Source organism: Stegodyphus dumicola, chromosome 7, assembly GCF_044657685.1.
Source record: "Stegodyphus dumicola isolate Sdum_Otavi_A_Nest chromosome 7, ASM4465768v1".
Lineage (NCBI taxonomy): Eukaryota > Metazoa > Arthropoda > Arachnida > Araneae > Eresidae > Stegodyphus > Stegodyphus dumicola.
In genome coordinates, this window is record NC_140774.1 from 201,957,594 (window position 1) to 201,976,349 (window position 18,756).

General features: G+C 33.6%; 1 protein-coding gene across 7 annotated transcripts in view; it reads right to left on the reverse strand.

Moving 5' to 3' along the window:
* Nucleotides 1–18,756, reverse strand: part of LOC118191481 (zinc transporter ZIP10-like) — a 166,003-nt gene that overhangs the window by 89,254 nt on the left and 57,993 nt on the right. For 2 of the 7 annotated variants that reach the window (XM_085821235.1, XM_085821233.1), the window contains exon 3: nt 13,932–13,986. The exons of the other annotated variants lie outside the window; for them this stretch is intronic. The gene's annotated coding sequence lies outside the window, so the exon portion shown is untranslated. The remainder of the gene's footprint in view (nt 1–13,931; nt 13,987–18,756) is intronic. 7 annotated transcript variants of the gene reach the window in all.

Genomic DNA, 18,756 nt, shown 5'->3' on the forward strand with positions numbered 1-18,756 from the left:
AAATGACCGTATCTTTAGAATTTCCGATACACAGTCTCGCGCGCTGGAGATAATTTTTTTTTTTTTCGTACAGTGTTGTCATTGTTCCCTTTGAAATCGATGAGTTTGTTAATCAAAAATTCGCTGAAGTATTACAAAATATGAAATATATAGTAAAGAAATTCCAAATTCAGGTTTCCAGATGCCCATATTCGGGTGGAGATGTACGTTATTCAGAATTGGATGTCTCTAGGTACATTTGTTTTATCACAATACGAGAAACATACATACATTTATGCAGCTTATTCATTATTTTAATTTCTTTAAATATAATACAGGTCTCTAATATTTTGTGGCAACAGTTTAAAAAGTGGATCAACGTTTATAGTGAATCAACGGAAAATGCCAAAACGGAATTAATAGTCCTTCTGGGCAAATTGCCCCTTTGCACTAATATACCATTAAACCTGATCACAGGAAATTCAATAACTCATACATAAGAAGTTATCTGAGAAGCAGTAACACGTAATAAATCAATTACCAGTTCTCTTAACATTCAATATCAAACAAAAAAGCAAAAACTTAGTAAGGGTATGGCCACCACATTTAAAAGAAATCCGCAATAAGCTTTTTATTGAAAGAAAATTTTGCCAGATTATTAATTTGAAGAACATATTGTTACAAAGTTTTACATATATAAATAATTTTAATGAAATGGTAGTATTTTTTGTATCATGTAACATGAAATGCTTCAAAGAGAAGATGTTCTGCTGGAAAAATAAAAATTCAAGGGCATGTCTGTTTAACAGTGAGTAAATGGTAATTTCGCTAAATTGGAGAAATATTGTCAAACTGGGGACAGTTTTGGCAACTAATTTTTCTCTCCAAATTCGGCGATGAATCGCTAGAAGTCGCCAAACTTGGCAACAATTTGGCTACATTTTGCTACGCTCCATTTATTACGGGTATTGTAATTGAATAAATTGTAGAGACATTAGGTATTATTTTTGGAAGCAGGAAAGATGAAAAATAGCAACGCCTTTGTCGGGAATCGAACCACGGACCTCTAGAATACGTGCCCAGCGTGCATACCACCACACCACGAAGGCATGCCAAGAAGGCGGGAGAAAAACCTTATATACTCCCCCTTTTAAAGGGCGACTGGGATTTTTAGGGAGCCCAATCGCCAAATCCTGTGTGGGGAGAATCATCATCCACCATCCTTTTAGTTCGGGCGTCACTGTAGAGACATCAGGTATTTTGGAAGCAGGCAAGATAAAAAAGATGCAACACCTTCACCGGGAATCGAACTACGGACCGCTGGAATGCGCGCCTAGCGTGCAGACCACCACACCACAAAGGCATGCCAAGAAAGCGGGAGAAATATCTTATAAAATGTAATTAATCTACATGTGTAACTGTAACAGTATTCGGTCCTCCAGTAATTTCCAGAACTGGAAAGTATTAGTGATTTCTCGGAGTCGGGAGGAAAACTACATTAGACCAGAGTGAGCATCAGTTTCTCAATCGTTGTTTAATGCAACATGAGTTCGGAGTACTGAGATATCTCCCTTGGGACTTTCGCTCTCTAAATACGCTTTTCACTGCGTTGTGTTTAACGTTCTTGGCAATTTGATGTGTAACTAATGATTGTACTCTGTGATACCGTGAAGAGCTGTGCGAATATTTTTGTGGAAATTTCCAGAATCGGGAAGTGTTTCTTTTGCTAAAATAAATTTTATCGAGCTACTGGGTGGCAACAGTTTGAAAAGTGAAACGGACAGTCAGCGTGATTCGATGCAAAACCGTAAAACGGAAACAATAGTCCCTCAGGGACAAAGCCCCTTTAGACTAAATATGATAATAATAACAAAGCAAAATCTGAAAGGGTTCAGATTTTTAACGGTTGCCCCCAAAAGGGCTTCTTAGTTGTTTTTTTTTTTTTTTTAAACGCTGAGGTTGCACTACCAGTCTCCAGTTACCCTTGCTCCTGCTAACCCACCTTTTTCTTCTCTTTTTAGCTTTATTATTAAGCACCATTTTCTTCGCACTTATGGCAAAAAGAATTTTTTTTACAACAGCATATAGATTAGAATTCCCGATGCAGTATTATGGAATGGCATACATTTTTACTTATTTCCACTCCTTGTTAATATCTTCGAATTTCTATTTTAGTTGTTATGATTTGAGTTACAGTCCGACTGAAGCGTAGTGTGTTAGCATCAAGTCGACACATTGTGAATTTTAAAGCGTTTAAAAAAGGGTTCTTTTAACCCTTCTCCTGTGTACTTACTACACGTACAGTTGTCACTTAGAAGATAAGCAAGTGGTTCTCACAAAATATTTATTCAGTTTGCAAATTTTCTATTTTACCAGAACAGAAAATGCGCAAATTGAAAGCAATAAACACTCCGAAGGTTCCTTTCGAGGTATAAATAAAAATGCAACGATTTTGTAATTTGAGAAATCAATTAAAATAATTTAATATTCATAGTCGTACAAAATTTACGATTTCTTTTAATTTTTATTTCCCATTAATATTTCCTATTACACATATATTACACATTACACATTTATTCCCTTTCACAGGGAAATTATTGCTTCGTATTTATGGGAAAAAAAAGTAAATTAATAAAAAATTATTGAAAGGTTTCAGACTTTAGCTGTCGCCTAAATAACTTACAAAAAAATTTTTAAGTTTTTATTAACTTTTTAATGCGTTAATTTTATTTCTTAAGTATCGCATTCTTTGCACTTACGCCACATAAAATTTAATTCATTATCAAAATAAAAATAGCCATCTTTAGAATTCCCAATAGAGTGTTAGAGGTTGCCATCGCAATATTATTTCTTTAAAAACTAGACGCCTTGAACAATTACCTTAAAAAATCTGATGTGTACACCACATGACTTCCTTGTACGGAATATAAAATTATACGCATTTTTTCTTTCATTTCATTTAAACTTATTGGATTCAATTAAATCTACTTCGCCGACAGCGCATAAACCACAATAGAATAAAAGCATTCTTTAAAATTCACTCTAGTATTTGTTCACCATAGCGACACTCTGGCGCTAGGTTCATTTAACAGTATTATATTTCGTTCATATTATAACTCATAATACACAAAATTTATATCATTTAAAGAATGGAATTATCTAATCGTTGCCACATGTTCTATTCAAATACTATAATAAAGCTAGAATGATGTATAAAAGAAATTAAGCAAACAAAACAAAAAAGAAACAGTTTTTCACAGACGATTGAGTATTTCTCCTTCAATGAATTCAGTTCTCACTTCGCGAGAAGGTAAAAATACATAAGAACTCAAAATATCTATATTAAAAATTACGAAGTAAATCTTAAACACTTATTTCCTCGAAAAAATTCCAGAAAGGATTAAGCATGATTTAATTGGCAATAATAAATGAAGGCGTTATCTTTGTTATTGCCAAGCTAAGTTTCTCTAGATTGGCAACAAATCAACTAGTCTGCTGTTGTTTCAAATGTAAACAATCAATGGCCGCCATCAAAAAAAAAAAAAAGTCTTAGCGGCACTTAAACAACTTTAAAACTGTTGATAATGCTAAAAATATTGCATACAGGCTTACTAAAGGCATAAAAACCTTAACCGTAAGTTAAAAGCAACATAATTCAATCATTTTTAAAGCAAAAAATGTACAATTTACAAACATATAAGAGTAAAGAAACTGAGATCACTGAGCCGGGTAACAGAGCGGGTATATATATAAATATATTTATATACGTTTGGTGCGGCCGATTGCAACCAAAATACGAGGTGCACATCTACATGTTATAGCAGTCCTATATATAAAATTGCAACGTTTTGAGGCTACTCGTTTTTGAGTTATGCGAGATAGGTATGCACGTACATACGTTCGTACAGACGCCACGAAAAATTCTCTTCAGAATTAATTTTAAAGCAGTTTTATAACTTTTTTTTTTTTGGAGGAAACGGGTCTTTTATTCTGTCCTTACGTACAGATATGACGCAAAAACATCGTTAAATTGCATTCGATAGCGGTCAAAATGGATATTTTCGTTGAAATATGCTGCCTGAAACTTTTCGCGATTACAATACTTCCTTTTTACTTCGTACAAGGAAGTAAAAAGAAAAATATTTAATGATTCTAGATAGTGTAATTTAATATACTGAATATTTCTAGTTGGACAATTTATGATTTTAATACAAGGTTATGTAAATCAATCAGGTTTAAAAAAATAACAAATTAAAATGTAGAAAATAATATTCTTAAGAAGTGTATTTATTGTTTTTAAACTTCTTACTTTTTTACTCAATAACTCCAGATTAAATTTGAAAATATCTTTGATTTTATTAAATGGCAACACGCTGGTGCGCGAAAGATAAAACAATTTTATTTCCAGTCGCAGTAAACATATTGCTTTAATAGAGCTGAGTTTGTTAGTTAAAACTGAAAAATAAATATCTTACATTTTTCTGAATAGCAACAGCCTCGCGAGCTTTAGATAAAACTGTTTTATTTCGAACAGTATTGCCATTGCTCGCTTTCACATCGTTTAGTTTGTTGATCAAAGATTCATTAAAGTTTTTTAAGAATTTGAAAAAAAAATTATAAAACAAATTCAAAATTCCGACTTCCAGGTGTACTGTTCAGGGGGCATTCAAAATTTGATGGCTGTAGAAACCGTCGTTTGTTCACAATGCCAGGAACATACATACATGCAGATTCTTCCTCATTTAATTTTTTAGGCCCACCAGCGGCCGAGCGGTAAGGTCGCTAAACACTGGTAGTTCGGTCCGAGGTTCGAATCCCGCGAACGGGCTGGCTGCATGGGTGTTTTCGTAGTTTTCCCGTAACGTGTATACGAGCCAGTTTCCCTTAAAAAGTCCTCCACAACGGCATCCCTCCCCTTAGGCAGATAGCCCTAGTGTGCTTTGCCATAATTAAATACACCACCACACCACCTCATTTAATTTTTTTTTTTAAATGATACAGGTCGATAATATTTGGCGGCAATAATTTGAAAAGTGATACGCTTATAGCGAACCAATGCAAAATCCCATTTCGAGATCAATAATTCGAGACCCTTGGGGCTAATAAATAAAAATAATAAATTGCGCAATTATGGAATACTAATAATTGTTCTATAATTAAATCATTTCTTGTAATTTTTCCATTTTTCAAAGGCTTTTATTTTTAGTATGATGAATAACATTGTAAAATAATTACGCAATGTTAATACATACTTAATATGTATGTTAATGCATACTTACATTTAAATTACCTCTTTATATTACTTTTAGTAGCATAATTTGCTATATCTATAAAGTATTTCTCCCACTTCCCTAGCGTGCCTTCGTGGTGTAACGGTAGCACGCTGGGCCGGTATTCCAGAGGTCCGTGGTTCGATTCCCGGCGAAGACGGTTGCATATTTTTCATCTTGTCTGCTTCCAAAGAAACCTAATGTCTCTACAGTGGCGCCCGAACTAAAAAAGGGCTGTGGATGATGATTCTCCACACCCAGGATTTGGCGACTAGGTCCCCTAAAACCCTAGTCGTCGTTTAAAAAGGGGAGAATATAATGTATTTCTCCCACTTCCTTAGTGTGTCTTCGTGGTGTAGTGGTTCTGCACACTGGGCCGGTATTCTAGAGGTCCGTGGTTCGAATCCCGGCGAAGGTGGTTGCATATTTTTCATCTTTTCTGCTTCCAATTAACCTAAGGACTCTACAGATCGAAGCAATATTCTTTTTTCTTAGAGTCGAAAGACCGTTTCAAAGAATACAAGATGTAAGCTGATAAAAATTAATAATGAATAAAAATATCGCACTAAAGAATTACAAAACTATTCGCCTATATATTCTAAATTAATAAAAATTATATTGTACTAAGTACGTTTTTTATTTTTAAATAAGTACGTGGAACGAATAACGGCAATGCGTAACCTGAAACGCATTTGTAAAATTAGTACTTTATTTAGACAGCTGAATCGATATGCCAAATTCCTTTGTATTTCAACTCTTGTCATTACGTCAATCAACTGATTATTAACATAACAATCAAACTAATATTTGAAACGTCTGAGAACTTAAAAGGTATATTTCTGAAACGTTATTGTTTGCCATGTTTCGTTTTGAATTTTATTTTAATTACAGCTTTAAAATTTTGGAGTTTTTTTGGTCAATTTCATTACCACAACTATTATTCCTGCGTTTGTTTCACAAGCAGTTCTCATTCGCGATATTCTTGTCGAAGTACTTGCGATAGACACCGTTGTATCCATCGAAGAATGTTTACGTGTGCGTAATTATGCCTTCTCATTCCCAGTTTTTCTGAAGCATTATATTATACACCTTGTTTATGTGTCACGAGTTACTGGCATTAAACTACCGAAGAACAATGCTGATACTAGAGTGCTGATATTAGACAATGCTGATATTAGAGTTTTAGGTGCTATATAAAGTATAGTAAAAGTAGAATTTTCAAAACAACTTTTTTACTTCTTTGTACGAAGTAAAAAGGAAGTATTGTAATCGCGAAAAGTTTCAGGCAGCATATTTCAAAGAATTTTTGATGGCGGCCATTGCTTGTTTACATTTGAAACAGCAGAGGTGTGAATTTGTTGCCAATCTAGAGAAACGCAGCTTCGCAACAACAAAGATAACGCCTTCATTTATTATTGCGATATCATGCTTAATCCTTTCTGGAATTTTTTTCGAGGAAATAAGTGCTTAAGATTTACTTAATTTTTAATAATTTAATTTTTAATACGAATATTTTGAGTCTTTATGTATTTTTGTCTTATCGCGAAGTGAGAACTGAATTAATTGAATGAGAAATACTCAATCGTCGAATCGTTGTGAAAAACTGTTTCTTTTTTTGTTTTGTTTGCTTAATTTCTTTTATACATCGTTCTAGCTTTATTATAGAATTTGAATAGAACATGTGGCAACGATTCGATAATTCTTTAAATGATATAAATTTTGTGCATTCTGAGTTATAATATGAACGAAATATAATACTGTTAAGTGAACCTAGCGCCAGAGTATCGCTATGGTAAACAAATAGAGTGAATTTAACCGAAATGCAAGAAAAAATGCGTATAATTTAATATTCCGTACAAGAAAATCATGTGGTGTACACATCAATTTTTTTTTTCCTACATTATTGAAATTCCCTTAATTTAGATTTACTCAAACTTAACTGCATTACTTAATTCCGCTTTAATACGCATCGTATTGTTAGCGAATGTGGAACCTTCGCCTAAAGCAACGGTTCTTAAATATAAATTTAGATTTTTGGGCCTACTATCATAGTATCATAATCTCCTTACCAAACCTTCACACAGCCACAGGAACAATATAAATAATCAGACTTTTAAAAGCCGAAAGTAAAATCGTCGCATGAACGTAGAAATGATTAAAAACCCCTTCGACAGTTCTCTTGAATAGCTACAAATAAGATCCAAATATCTTTAAAATTCATTCTGATTCATACAACTGCAACTCATCGATAATTAGCCCAAAGAGTGTTAGCCCAGTTTAAATTCAAAACGGAATTTTGCGTCGATTCACTTATCAACCTGTTGCCACCAAATACTATCACCATGTATTATATTTAAAGAAACAATATAATGAAGAATATGTATGAATGTTTCTCGTACTGTGAAGAAACAACGATACCAAGAAACCATCCAATTCCGAAGAACGTAGTCCTCCAACCAAAAATATGTACTCGGAAATCTGAATTTTGAATCTCGAATTTGTTTTATTATATATTTAAAATTTTGTAAAACTTTAACGAACATTTGATTAACAAACTCAACGATTTCAAAGCGAGCAATGTACGGGAAAAGGCATTTTTATCTCCGCGCGAGACTGTGTTTTGTTTTGTTTTTGTTTTTTGTTTTTTGCTAGAACGCCCCAACCCGCCTGATCACAAAGTGATCTTATGTTCCAAAAAGGGGGCGTCCCATTCACACCACATTCCGAGTAACTAAAAATGTTTGTATAATCAACTAAAGAAAATAATAATTATACATCCAGCAAGGTTGCCATACGACTATATAATTTTATTTTTTTTATTTACTAATTTTTTTTTTTTTTTTTTTTTTAAATGGCTGGATTAACGATACAACAGGAAAGAAGAAAACCAAAAATAACTAAATCAAGAAAACTGTATTAGTAAAAATGATAGCATAAAATAAGGAAGGAAAACACACATAAAACACACAACGAAAATATGACATACAGTCACACATATCATCAAAACACGACGAAAAAGACATCCTAAAATAAACACATTGAAAATAAAATGAACTTAGCTAAAAACCCCAATCGCATGTCCATTGCCATTAATAAAGGCCATCAATTCTCTTGCGTATAATTTCAAATGTTTAAAATCAAAATTCAATAAATCAAAATGTATATCACAAAAACTTCGTCTAATAAAAATCAGTCAATTGGCAGTCCACCACGAAGTGTTTGGCATCACCCAAAACATTACAATATGGACATAGATCATTATCTTGTACATGAAATCTTTTTAAATAATGAGGAAACCTACTATGTCCGGTGATAATCTGATTCATATCAATGTCATCATCGATTAAAACTTTATCTGTAATTTCAATATTAATCAACAAATTATTTTTCCTTGTTGAACTTTTCCACACATCTTTCCATATATTTATATAATATATGGAAAGATCAGAGTGTGTATCAGCGCAAGACTGTGTATCAGAAATTCTAAAGATAGGCTGCTTTGCTGTTTTTAAATATTTTATGATATTAGTGTTGAAATGAATTTGATGGTTTAAGTGCAAAGAACATGATAGTCAATAAATAAAGCTAACATGCCGTTAAAAACAAGCCCTTTTATAAAGCCTGAAAGCTTCCACACTTTTTTTTTAATCTTAGAATATTTTTTGTTTCTCTATTAAATCTGCATTAGAAGTACGAGTACATCTTGTTTCACATAGCCTCACACAGTATAAGGTATTTCTACCACTTCCCTAGCGTGCCTTCGTGGTGTAACGGTAGCACGCTGGGCCGGTATTCCAGGAACAGGGAAAAGTGGACGAAGCACCAGAACTTCGTCAGTGACTTTTACATGTGTTGCTCCGCCGCACTACTGTATCCCGCTGGGCATTTGGTTGGCCGGCATCGGATGCTGGCCTACCAAGACATTTACATAGTAATTTTACATTAATACTAGACTTACGTATTGAATATACAGTTACAAAGATACAGTATACAATTATTACAAAGAAATTAACCTATTAACAAAAGTTGGATTGTGGCAGATTAATATAACATAATTACTTCGAACATACATCATACAAAATTTCATTGTACATCGAACATTGTACATTGTACTTCATACAAACAATATTATACATATATTCATAAACAATACATTAGTATATCTAATTACATCGAATTACAATAAACATCTTTTTAAGGAACTAATTGGGGAAGAATTTTTTTGTGCATCTCATTGTACTTAGTTGTATTCCTAAGGCGAATTATCTTAATAATACATTTCCTTTAATTTTTTAACTTGTTACACACAATTGCATCAGCACTGAAGCCTTACATTATTATTTTTGTAAATTATTGTATCATAAACACAGAAAATATCCATTAGAAAATCACATAATACTTACATTTTCACTAATGTATCTAATAGAGTCGTATATTATTTTTTAATTAATGGTTTAATTATTATAAGATTCCCCCCCCCGCATCTCCTAATACAGTCCAAATTCTTAATGTAATTATTTTGTAAAAACTATTCATACCATATTTAGCCTGTTTCAGACATTTGCAATATTTCTGTAATCTTGCATTATTTTTGCAAGTTATGGAATAAGAGGTATTTATACAGATGTGATAACATCTTGACATATGTCTTCTCTTTAAATATGAGAAAAGTTTCTTCATAATCAAGGAAACCTTTTGTTGTAATTGAGGGATCGTTAGCAAGCATTTAATGTACTCAGGCGTAATTTGTGACCTTTCTTTGCAGTGTAGCTCTTTTGTGAGCTGGCACTTGAAAATATAGTGCTCTGGGTCTCCCTTTTCCCCACATACGCACTTGTCTGAATCGCTCAAATTTCGTGCAAAGTAATACGTGGGGAAAGGACCATGTCCAGATAAGAAGATGTTGATGAAGAAGTAATAAGAGATTGAATCATATGTGGGTTTCTTGTAGAAGTTAAAAAGCCTTCTACCTACTTCTGCATTTTCCCATACAGCTTGCCATTTCTTTAATGTAATTTTTTTCAACATATGTTTCGCATACGATTTAGGGAATGGGACATTGATTGAAGGTAGAGATGGGTCTTGACCTGCATTCTTGGCAAGCGCATCTGCCTTTTCATTTTGTCTTGTCCTGCATGCGCTTTTACCCACTTTATTTTTATAGATGTTCTGTTGTGCTGTGATATTAAATCGTAGATATCTTTCTTGTACTATTGATGATTTGTTTCTTGCATCATCGACATCTTTAATTGCCGGGGCCGGTATTCCAGAGGTCCGTGGTTGGATTCCCGGCCACGGAATCGAAGGACGAAGGCGGTTGCATATTTTTTTATCTTTTCTGCTTTCTAAAATCCTAATGACTCCACAAGTGGCGCCCGAACTAAAAGGGTTGTGGATGATGATTTTCCGCACCCAGGATTTGACGACTAGGTCTCCTAAAACCCTAGTCGCCCTTTAAGAAGGGGAGTATATAAGGTATTTCTACCACTTTCCTAGCGTGCCTTCGTGATGTAACGGTAGCACGCTGGGCCGGTATTCCAGAGGTCCGTGGTTCGATTCCCGGCGAAGGCGGTTGCATATTTTTCATCTTTTCTGCTTCCAAAAATCCTAATGACTCTGTAGTAACGTGTGGCCCCAACTTGTCAGCAACTGTGGTAGTGATTGCTACGAAGTGCAAATTTACACAAACACGTAAGAAGGGTTTAAAGCCCTTTTTATTCCACTTTAAAAATAACAGCTGCGTCCACTTGACGCTCACAAACTACGCCGATCCGACGGTTTAACAGAAACAGAAACGTAAAACTAAAAAATAATGACTAGGTGAATAAATAGCTAGATCACTACCTACGAGGCTCTGAGATCTTAACTAACCTGACCGCGTTCTAAAATACAGCTGAGATTCAGCGAGCTTACTAATTAAGCAGTTGGAGGATTCAGCAAAAACTGACGAGATAGGCACACAGGCCGAAACGCGTGGTTCTTAAATTTCTACCTAGCAACCTTCACATTCACGATTCAAGAAGCACACACCCAATCTCGTTTTCCCTTTATTTAAACTCACCTTACTTCTGCTAAATTTGAATATACTGCGCGCTCTACTACAATTTACATACTCTAGCCTTGGCAATTCTAGGGGAAAGTAAAGGCTTGACAGAAAAGATAGCTTAAACTTAAAATAAATGTTAGTGAAAATAAATATAAACCCTACAGCTCTACGACAGGATAAAATATAAATATTTGTTGGGAGCTTTTTAAAAAAGCATCGTCGTTTGCTGTACTTTTACCTGTCCAATTTTGGGACTTCCCTCGGGAATAGGCTTGAAATTTCGGATACTTGAAGGCCTGTGATTACTTAAATGAAACACTTGCATTTTGTTTGTTAATTTATATTTACATGATAAAATAACAAATACATAAACAACCTTTCACATTTAACACTAGAAAGACTGAAACTTTTGTACATACCTATATTGCCAAAAGAATACTAATAACTAATGTGTAAATAAATTTGTTTAAAATTAATTTTTAATATTTTTTATATTATTTATAGTTATATAACAAATTATTAGTAAATATTAACAATAAAAAAATTACTTCACTTGAGAAAAAAAATAATTTATGCATTATTATTTTTACATTTTTTGCAAAATGAAAGTGGAAATCTTTTTATGTGTACATCTTCCCCAAACATACTTTTGACATTTTTCACATATATTATTTGTTTTGTTGTTGTGGCAAAGTCGTACTTGACAAATTTTGCGTTTGTTAGAATGGGTCGCATTTGATGATGTTGCAGTTGATGTTTGTGGGTCTTCATGTTCTGATGACTTTTTCTGTCTTGCAGCTCTGTATTCGGTGGAAAGCTGTTCTGCTAATTGAAACAAGAACTCTTGTCGTTGTATTTGCATTCCTGTCTTCTTTTTTATAAAGGATCCAAGCATTTATAGCAGCCAAATCTAAAATATTGAAAAATATTTGGAGGGGCCATCTACGAAAACTAGCTTTTACTGTATATTTTCTGGCCATTTGATCTGTCATATGCACTCCAAATTTTTTGCTGTTATAAAATTGAATAGATTCCGGTACTCTTTTATTTGGTTTGTTTTTATATATTGTAAGAACACAATTCTCTAATTTATATAAAGAGCAGAATGGGAAAACGAGGCATGTTATCCTTCGTTTGTTTGGCTGATTTGGGTAGCTTTCTTTTGTTTACTCTAATAGTACCAACTAGAGTTGCTTTTTTTTTTACCAATAATTTTGTCGCGAGTGACATGCTGATAGAAAGATTATCGGTCATGATATTTCTTCCACAGCTTGTATATGGCTCGACAAGTTTCAGAATAACGTGTTCACTGAGATTCGAATAACAAGTACTACTTTAGCTTATTGAGAAACTGCAACTTATCAAGTATACGCGCAAATCGACAATTTATATCGTACTTGTATGTTATCATGTGACGGTAATCGAAAAAAAAATGAAAACTGTTATTTCAATACACAGCCGAACTGGTCATATAAGAAATTTACTCAATTCAAGAATAAAAGTCATTTGATTATTTAAATTTTCCCAAGCAGTCAAAATGACTGCTTTTGGACAATATAGGTATAACACATATATACATACCGGAAATGAAAGAAGGAGGGGTTAACTGCAATTATCAATAAACGCATTTGTATGTTGTACAAAAAGTCACAAAATTCTAAGAAATTGTGTCATTATATACATAATTGGTTTTCTAATTGAAATTAAAAAGCAGTCAAAATGACTTCCTTGGGCAATCTAGTGTTAATACCTACAGTGGTACAGCTTTGAAGTTACTGTCATTAAAGTTAGATACAGCTCTGAAGTTACCGGCATTAAAGTTAGATACAGCTTTGAAGTTACTGGCATTAAAGTTAGATACAGCTTTGAAGTTACTGTCATTAAAGTTAGATACAGCTTTGAAGTTACTGGCATTAAAGTTAGATACAGCTTTGAAGTCTGTGCAACAAGCCAGGCGAATTACTCGCATACAGTTAAGTTTAGAAAAGATTTATTTCAGAAATCTACATATACTTTTATTTTAACTACTTCGATGAGCTCTCTTTCCAAAATGAAAATTTTTACATAGATTGCTTAAACAATTATTGCAAGACTGTAAAGGGTTATGAACAAAGACAAAAGAAAAGCAGCTTTCTCGAAGTAGGAAAGTATTCTACTGATGACAGCAAGGTTAACCCTGGCAGGTTTTGGTTTTTCAACTGCATCATTAAGTTCCTAACTGATTATATAAGATCTTTTCAAGGCCATTGCAGCGTCGGAGAAAGTTCTTGTCGACACGTTCGATTCCATAACCACACCTTCTGTCCTTGAAAACAAGTTTTGATACTCTGTTAGACGTGATTTTCGACAGTCTCAGCAAAGCGATGCGATTTCTCTAACTGTATCTCTAAGATAAGGTAAATCAGAAATAACATCAAAGAATCATCCAAAAATCAGGTCATATATCAATCAAAATTCAACTGGTACATTTTTAGAAGTATGATATTTGGAATATTTGTTTGACTTTTGTGGACGTGCAGTTTTAAGCAGAACTCAGAAGCATAAGCTCAGTTTCCCAGTCGACAAAAGGAGTTATTGTTCAATACAAAATAAGACTAAATCTAATGAGGCAAATCTTGAATTAACAAAATTCTTACTTCAGTCCGGCACTGTTTACCTGTGCATCGAAATATCATCTGGATGAATTTCAATCTGTAGAAAATGTAGAATTAAAAAAGTCACATCAAGAAATTATAAAAGAGTTATTGCTTAAAGCTTAAAATTTATAAGATGCAAGACTCTCATTATACATCTAACATGCACAAAACAACTACAATTGACAGCTTTTAAGAATTAGATGTAAAACGGAAATATGAATTTTTAAAATTGGTTACTAATTTTATGCGCAATAGCATCAAAAGCAATAATTTCTAGAGATTTTGCGTACAGCGGTTACTAGTGTATTTGCCACACAGACACGAGTGATATACCGCAACCTTAGATAAGTAATGTTGTAAATGGAAACACTAATGTCTACTGTTTACCAAAGAATCGCAACAATCTCCTTTGCTCACAATCACGGATGAAATTTCATACAGCCTGCCATCTAATATGTTCAAAAAAATCTGATGTGTACAACACGACTTCCTTGTACGGAATATTAAATTATACGCATTTTTTCTTGCATTTCATTTAAACTTATGAGACTGAATTAAACCTACGTCGCCGACAGTGCATAAACGACAATAGAATAAATGCATTCTTTAAAATTCACTTTGTTCATCATAGCGACACTCTGGCGCTAGGTTTACTTAACAGTATTATATTTCGTTCATATTATAACTCTGAATGCACAAAATTTATATCATTTAAAGAATTATCTAATCGTTGCCACATGTTCTATTCAAATACTATAATAAAGCTAGAATGATGTATAAAAGAAATTAAGAAAACAAAACAAAAAGGAAACAGTTTTTCACAGACGATTGAGTATTTTTCATTCAATTAATTCAGTTCTCACTTCTCGACTAGGCAAAAATACATAAAAACTCAAAATATCTGTATTAAAAATGACGAAGTAAATCTTAAATACTTATTTCCTAGAAAAAATTGCAGAAAGGATTAAGCAGGATTTAAATAATAAATGAAGGCGTGATCTTTGTTGTTGCGAAGCTAAGTTTCTCTAGATTGGCAACAAATCCGCTACTCAGCTGTTTCAAATGTAAACAAGAGCAATGGCGCCATGAAATTAGACTTAGGGGCACCTAAACAAGTTTAAAATTGTTGATAATTCTAAAAATATTGCATACAGTATAAAAGGCATAAAAAAAGGCATACTAATAATACATAATATTCTAAAAATATTGCATACAGTATAAAAGGCATACTAAAGGCATAAAAACCTTAAACGGAAGATAAAAACAACATAATTCAATCATTCTTAAAGAAAAAAAATGTACAATTTACAAACATATAAGAGTAAAGAATCTGAGATCACTGAGCCGGGTAACAGAGTGGATATATTTATAAATATATTTATATACGTTTGGCGCGGCCGATTGCAACCAAAATACGAGGTGCACATGTTATAGCAGTCCTATATACAAAATTTCAACGTTCTGAGGCTACTCGCTTTTGAGTTATGCGAGATACGTACGTACATACGTTCGTACAGACGCCACGAAAAATTCTCTTCAGAATTAATTTTAATTCAGTTTTTTAGGAGGAAAAGAGCCTTTTATTCTGTCCTTACGTACAGATATCACGCGAAAACATCGTTAAATTGCATTCGAAAGCGGTCAAAGTGGATATTTTCGTTGAAATATGCTGCCTGAAGCTTTTCGCGATTACAATACTTCCTTTTTACTTTGTACAAGGAAGTAAAAAAAAAAGCTTTGAAATAATGTTCATGTAAATTTGAACGCCAAAATATTAGACATATTAAACTAATAAAGCGTAGCTTTCTCATATATGAGAACAACTGAAACTACTAGAACAAAAATTTGAATTTTGCGAGGATATAACAAAGTAAGAATGTACTACGACTACTTACAATACAGGATTTAGGTGTCGGTTTTAGATGTCGTCATTTAGAGACGTCTTCAACAGAGGTTTAAAATTGGAAGTTTCTAGGTTATTGAAGCAAAAGATGTGAAAATGAAGAATGTATGCAAATCCCAGTTCTGACCTGCCAATATAAACCATCACCACCAAAGAACGGCGTCTATAAATGGGCGAAAATAATCTTCAATAATTCCTATCAAGAAAAACGTCGAGCTCCAACAGAACGCACTCCATACCATGAGAGAGTTACCGCGTACAGCTTTGAAACAATGACAGAATCAGCTTCAAGAACATCTTACAGACATGATTGAACTATAGTTTCGTACCATCTTCTCCACACACAAATACAATGTATTAAGGGTAAGAATGATTGATATGACTAAGTCGCATAAAACAGACATTCATAGTCCAATGGCCACGTTCTTCGGATCAGGTGAAGAGGATTACTTGGTGTGATGATGACAATTGTAAAGCCCATAACAGCCTAAGATTACCAAGGTCCCATAGAGTACTTTTCTATTACGTTGATTGATGGTTCGATGGGAGTCACCCTTCTATTAGAATGTGATTTGACACATTATTTTCTCTCTCTGGGTGATTATAATCTTCTTAGGCGCAGATGGTCACTTTCTTGCACCACCTGTGGATAATCTATTTTCCTCGTATGACTCGTATCTGTCTCAGTTGAGGTATTTCCACTTTAATCTTGTTGCTGTTATCCATGATGACGACGTTGTGTCTCTGGCAAAGTGCAATTATATAGCTCCGAAGCTGTCAAAGACAGCTCTATCAGTATAAAGTAGGTCTTCAATGCCGATGCTAAACAGTCTGTCCAGGATTGCTGGGCAGCTGAAGATGTGATGGCGAGACAGTGGGATGTCATCTGGGCAATGAGGACAAATGTTGGTGTAACTACGCTGTCCGTCTGCAGAAATTCTCATCCCTTTTAAGTGATTTGTCCTAAGTCTGGTTATGATGGTCGAAATGGCTCTGTCACAGTTCAATTCCGGGATAGAGTTTCCTTTAACTTGACCGATTAGTCTTTGGCTGGCAACTGCATTGGCATCAACGAGGGTTAGGCAATTAGATGGCTGAGGAGAATTACGGGATGCCTTTGCAAGCTCATCGGCGTTCTCATTACCAAAAATACTTACATGGCTGTTATCCATAAAAAATACATAAATCCATAAAAATACAAAGTGTTTTGTATAGATCAAAAAACGAAGGAGAGAATTTCAGAAATATACAGTATGAGTTGAAAATACATGTGACATATAATGAACTTGAAGCGTCCTACTTCCTCCAACAATCACAACATAAAGACGCAGTACACGTATTTTGTAACTAAACGCACGAATTTTTCACGGTCCTTGAGGAACAATTAGGTAATATAAGACTAGTAAAAAGATACTTCTAATAAATAACTCTACGTGCATAACTGATAAGTTCACCTCTAGATCAGAAAAAAATTTTTTAATGATCGCATTAATTTCAGTAATCTATACTTGCTTCAAATATTCCACTTGACGAAACCCAATTTCATTTTCTAGGGTTAGCTTATAGGAAAGAAACTTCAGGTTCGACACATTCGAAGAACTTGAGGGAAAGCACTGAAAAAAGGAATTAGGTACATTGATGGCGCAAAAGGACACAGAGTTACTGAGATCTTGCAATGTTGCATCTCATATTCATAGCAAAAAAGTGGAATAACTATGATATTTTATCTATATTTTACGTGAAACATTAAATAATCGAACCTTCTGAAGAGTTTCTGCCTATTCCCTCTTTATCTGAGCCAAAAAGTGTTCCATTCGGGTGTAGAGATATTAGGATTTTTTTTGGAAGCAGAAGACGTGAAAAATGAGCAATGCTCTCGCCGGGAATCGAACCACGGACCTCACAAATACGTGCCGAGCGTGCAGACCACTACACCCCAAAGGCACGCTAAGAAGGGGGAAGAAATACCTTATATGGTTTCATAATAACTTAAAATGTTATTATTCAAATAGCTTTATATTACCGTGCGAATATTAAGCATTCCATTAATTGTCAAATTCATGTAATCCTACTGAACGTTAAACTGCTTGAGGTACAAGGGACTCAGTTGTACGTATATTTAATTGTAAAAGATATCATATAATTTTATTCTCTCTGTGCTTTGAGCAATTTCATTGAATTTTTATATTATTTTCTCTCATTTCATTGTTTTAATTATTTGATCGATTAAACATGCAAAGTAATGCTGCATTTTATTCAATATTTAGTTCATTTTCTGTTGTAAAATACATTCTGAATATTTCAAACTTTAATTTTATATCGTCTTTCATAGTATATTTTATTTACAGCAATGTTTTTAAGATAATAATTAAAATGTATTAATCTTTAGCAATTTAGTCAACTGAAATTTGTAAGCAACATTCATATGTATTGTGCGCGTACGACGTTTGAAGAATCATTGTGTTTTAGGCACCTTATTCCCAAGGACACATTATTTATATGTTTATATTATTTTAAGCAATACTCTTGTGCGACATCTGAAGCAGCAGTATAGTATATCAAGTAGCTTTATGAGAAGGAAGTTCTTATATTAAATTGATTTGTAATAAAACTAATCTCAGGTTTTAAAAAATTTTATACATTTCTAGCTCGAAAAATTAACTCCCTTCTTCGTAAAAACAAACCGTACCACAATATTAGCCATACTACACTAAATAAACTAAGGTAAATTTCTTCAGCGTTTATTCTTTGGACAAGTAATGTAATATTCATGCGTTAATCGCGTGATACACAATAAATGAAGGAAGAGGCACAGTTTCCTAATTCCTAATTTACCTACTAGAAGTTAACTCACCTTGATTTAAAAAAATGACGAAAGTAAAAAACAAATAAAAACGCTGTACAAACATGTTCCTGCCACTG